This window comes from Ursus maritimus, unplaced genomic scaffold (assembly GCF_017311325.1).
Source record: "Ursus maritimus isolate PB19 unplaced genomic scaffold, ASM1731132v1 scaffold_8, whole genome shotgun sequence".
NCBI lineage: Eukaryota > Metazoa > Chordata > Mammalia > Carnivora > Ursidae > Ursus > Ursus maritimus.
This window is the reverse complement of record NW_024426996.1, coordinates 17309222-17314276: the sequence shown is the minus strand read 5'-3', so window position 1 is coordinate 17314276 and position 5055 is coordinate 17309222. Positions and strand designations below refer to the sequence as shown.

General features: G+C 40.8%; 1 protein-coding gene across 1 annotated transcript in view; it reads right to left on the bottom strand.

Moving 5' to 3' along the window:
- The window catches only part of LOC103665369 (placenta-specific gene 8 protein), a 24365-nt gene extending 20033 nt beyond the window's left edge, over positions 1-4332 (bottom strand). The window contains exon 1 of the mRNA XM_008693306.2: positions 4190-4332. The gene's annotated coding sequence lies outside the window, so the exon portion shown is untranslated. The remainder of the gene's footprint in view (positions 1-4189) is intronic.
- Positions 4333-5055: the final 723 nt, after the last annotated feature.

Here is a 5055-nt window from a genome sequence, read left to right as displayed (position 1 = left end):
GAGCGCACAAGCAGGGAGGGCAGCAGGCAGAGGGAGAAGCAGCCTCCGCATTGAGCAGGAAGCCCAAAGCCGGAATCGACCCCAGGACCCTGGGATCATGACCTGAGCGGAAGGCAGTCGCCTAAAGGTCTGAGCCACCCAGGCACCCTCAGTTTTTTATCTTAATCGGCAGCAATCACAGCTCTCTGAGCAAATTCCTTCTGTCAATCTCATGAAAAAGGAAGTAAAGGAATTATGATTTCCTTTTTGTTGCTCACCCCTTTCACAATAATTAGCTTGACTTTGGGAAAAGAAAGCCTCCAGTCTGGAATGGCAGCTCCACGAGGGCAGGGAGTCTGTGGGCTATGTTCGCTGACGTAGCTCGGAAGTTTCGTACAGGGCCTGGCACACAGTAGGTGTCCACTAAACTTTCCACTACCGCGTTCTCGTACTCCCATCTTGCTGAGGCAATGCATGAGGCCAGTCGGAGATGGTGTACATCGGACAGCCGCTAGTGCCCACTTAGGCGAGGGCCCTTCTTCACAGGACCGTTTTAGACTACCAGAGTCCTAGGACCCAGGTTTTCTCTGTATCCCAACGATAGAAGCCATATTTTTGGGTGATAGCCTCCTATATTTAGGGCCCGGAAAGAAGGGGCATTTTGCAGGAAATACTAAACAAATTCATGTTTTCTTTTGCATTTCCTTTTAACAATAAAATATTAGGAAAAAAATATGAAAGACTATACAACAAAGTGTTGGCTGGGTATCTCTGGGTTGATTTTTTTTTTAACTTTTATTTTTATAAATTCGTATACTGTCTAAACAATTACAATCAACACATTTCTTTTATAGTCAACACAGGAAATATGCATTTTGGAAACAAAAAATCCACAGTGAGTAAAAAAAAAAAATTGTAAAGGGGTTATGCTGATTATCCTAAACTGTTTCTATTTTTTTTTCTTTAGCCCCAAGCCAATGCCTGGCACACAATTGGCATTCCATAAATACCAGCTTAGTGAATGAATATTTCCACAATCTCTCTCAGAGGAAAAACATGTTCATGTAACTAGCTTATCTTTCTTCATTTTTTTAAAAAAAGGAATATATATTTTTAAAGACTATTAATTTTAGAGAGCGAGCGAGTGTGAGTGGGGGGAGGGGCAGAGTGAGAGGGAGAGAGAGACTCTAAGGCGGGCTCCATGCCCAGCACAGAGCTGGATGGGGTCTTGATCTCAAGACCCTGAGATCATGATCTGAGCAGAAATCAAAAGTTGGTGGTTTAACTCACTGAGCCACCCAGGTGCCCCTTGCTTATCTTTCAAGAAGTCTGCACTGTGATTTTAAATATAAGAACAATTAGAAGATTTCAGAATAAAAACTTGTCTGCAGTTAAAGAATTGTCCTTTCCTTCACCTAACTGTCTTCACTCAGTATATGCTATATGTATTTGTGAATTCAAACTGGCTGCTGTTAGCCTTGAAAGCAGCGGGAGGCACGTTCTCCGAGTGCCTTTGAAGCCCAATCCCTATATTCCTTCCATAGCAAGCAGCTTCATCCAAAATATTCCTACGCTGATGCCGATTCATTTGTACAAAATTTTACTTTCTCAGTTTACTGACCTGAACAGTCTTCAGCCCAACAGTCAAAGTTTTAGGTTTCTGTTTCTTTCACTACTGTTGACTTCCTCTTTTGAATATGGAAATTGTGGGGACCCAGGTGCTTCCGTGGACTTTTTAGCGCAGATAACTGAGCAGAGAGGGCGGGCCCCAAGAGAGTTCTCATGTTATTGGAAGGAAGTTCATCTCTACTGAAGCTTACCTGCAGGAATGGGGAAGGCTGCTCTGCTCAGCACCCCAAGAAGAGCAGTGCTGGAGGCAACCAGTGTCCCAGACTTTCATCTGACCAATTTAGCTTATTTGGAAAAGGGTTTTGTAAACTCCCACATGAGATTTCTTACTCCAGGAAATACCTCTTTGATAGTTATGAAACTGAGAGGAGAAAGCAAATTCACTCATATGCAGCTCTGTGGTTTAAATATCATTTCAAAATTCTAGAGAACTTCAAGTTGCAACAAAATCTAAAATGGTAACAAATGCATAATGTCCAGGGAACTACAAATCTCTCTGCTTCAGCCTTTAAGTATCCAACAGTTTTTAAGCCCAGGTATTCAAGGTAGGAGAGCAACAGTGTTTGGGGGTGTGGGGAGCCAGTGGTGATAACAGAAGACAAGTTTCCTGAAATCTCTGTAGTGCCAGTAAAGATGCTAAGAATTTCTGAGACCTGATCTACAAGCCTGTCTCCCAACGTCAGTGGTCCTCAATGCTTACTTTGCTTAAAAACTACTTGGAGGGGCGCCTTCGGCTCAGGGCATGATCCGGCGTTATGGGATCGAGCCCCACATCAGGCTCCTCCGCTATGAGCCTGCTTCTTCCTCTCCCACTCCCCCTGCTTGTGTTCCCTCTCTCGCTGGCTGTCTCTATCTCTGTCAAATAAATAAATAAAATCTTAAAAAAAAAAACTACTTGGAGAGCTTTTTACGAGGTAGAATCCTGGCATTATCCTCCAAAATTGGTATTTAGATGGGCGGGGCTGGGATCCAGCAATCTGTGCGAGCGCGTCCAGGCTGCTGCTCCTACGCCAGAAGGTGCTGCTGCGTCAAGTAGAGAAAGGTCGCCCTTTTGTGCAGACGCAGCTTGGTGAGAATTAGAAACACCGCACCCTTTTCTCCGGGCAGATACAGCCTTAGCCAGCGCCTCTGGCTTGCCTGAGGAGCACAGGCTGAACAGCCCCGCTCCTTCCTTTGCTGGCTGCCCGTGCAGGACCCTGGCATCCCAGGACATTCCCGTGCGGGTGGCTTTGCAGAGCACACTTTGTCAGCCACGGCCCTGGGCTTTTTCTCTTCTGTTACAAACACTGCAAATCCAGTCCACTTCAGCAAACATTCGTGGGGCAGCCAATGCAAGTAAAAGCGTTGTGTTCGATTTGGTAGGGACTGAGGAGATGTCTGTAGTTCCCTCTCGACGGCCAGCATCTCTGCCTATCACTAAGTGACCACACAGCTATTTTGTTTTGTGCCATCTTTGATCCCGCAGGAGCACAGAGTGATGGTAAATTCCACTCAGGAAAAAGGAAAAAAAAAAGGAGGCAGGAGGAACTGAAATGGGAATCTTGGTGCACAGGTTTTGAAGAGAGACTGCAACTCTTTTCTTTAGAAGGTTCCTTTCATGGAATGTTCCCAACCCTAGGAAACCTTGCAGAATTTGGCTTGCATTTTAAACATCCTAATTTCACCAATCAGTCTTAGTTACAACTAACCTACACCTGTCTCCCCTGCCTTGGAACACCACAGTCTTGAGAAGAACAGCCCATCATCTTATTAATATTTACCAATAGTATTAATATATTACATTAATATTAACCAATCTAGGTACTAAATATATTGCTTAGAGTTTCCTCTTCTTTCTAGTGTTTACTGATGCTAAATTTTGATTTTTTTCACTTTTTTAAAAAAGGTTTTATTTTTAGGGAATCTCTACACCCAATGTGAGGCTTGAGCTCACAACCCGAGATCCAATAGTCCCATGCTCCCCTGACTGAGCCAGCCAGGCACTCCGATTTTTTTCACTTTTATTGAAACATTTTCATTTCATTATCTCCCATCTCCTAAGTTATCAAATGTAAAAATGTAAAGATAGGTGAGAAGGGTAACATCTCTATGCATGTACATGAAGCAGCAGAATTTAATTTTGAAGCACTCTAGTCTGCTTTCTTACTTTCATACTGAAAATTCAAAGATTTTCATGATTCATTAGCTAAATCCAAAAAATTCTGTTTCCTATTTCTGATATTTTACATGGATAGATCAAGTAAAATATTTTCAAAGCACAAAGAAATTAGGTCAGCACAAAAAAACATGCATATGTATTAATACAAGGAATGAAATTACTGATCAAGTTAGTAAACATAATACCTGATGTGTGTTTTCTGCTGGAAACAGTAGTTGATAAAGATTCAAGGCTACACTATGAAAAGCATGGCACCTAACACATGCTTGGCACATACTTGTTGAATTTGACTATATTTAAAGTAATTAGATAAAAAAACATTGGTCTTTCAGCTGAAAATAAGGAAATAAAATACTTAAAAAAGAACCCCCCCCCAGTGCTAAGATAAGCTTTTAAAGAATTGCTTAATTTCAAAGTACTTACAGTTAAGAAATAGATTCCGAGCAGGAAGTGTTTTGTGGCTTGGAAGAGTATCTCACTAGAAGAGAAAGATATGTGAAAACAGAAGTAAGTGTGTTTCACTTGCAGACGTAGTACAAAGACCAGATTCAGAGGTTTTTATTGGCTAGTATAATTCTGCAGCAAGGTGTGTTCTTGTTATCTTGAATGACATGGATAGAACTAGAGGGTATTATGGTAAGCGAAATAAGTCAGAGAAAGACAAATACCATAGGATTTCACTCATGTGTGGAATTTAAGAAACGAAACAGATGAACATAGGGGAAGGGAAGAAAAAAGAAAAGAAAATAAGATGAACATAGGGACGAAAACCCTAGGAGATGCTTAACTCTAGGAAATAAACTGAGGGTTGGTGGAGGGGAGGTGGCTAGAGGAAAGGGCTTTGGGTGATGGGCATAAAGGAGGGCACTTGATGTAATGAGCACTGGGTATTATATGCAACTGATGAATCACAGAATTCTATCCCTGAAACCGATAATACGCTATATGTTAATTTGAATTTAAATAAAGAATTTAAATATTCAATAAAATATTTAATAAATATTCAATAAATAAAAATTCAATAAAGATTGAATTTAAATAAAGAATTTTAAAAAAAGAAACTGAAAATATTTATTGCTAAAAAAAGGTGTGTTCTTTCTCCTATGTTAAGTATAATCATATACCTTTTTGGGGAGGAAAGGATTTGATTCATTATATAATTTGATTGGTTTTACGTGCCTGACAAAGCTTACCAATTTTCAAAACTTCCTTTCTCCCTTTAACACAGTAAATCATTTTGATTGAGTGCATATTTATTGCCATCTTTATATTGGGGAGTTTGTAGGTAG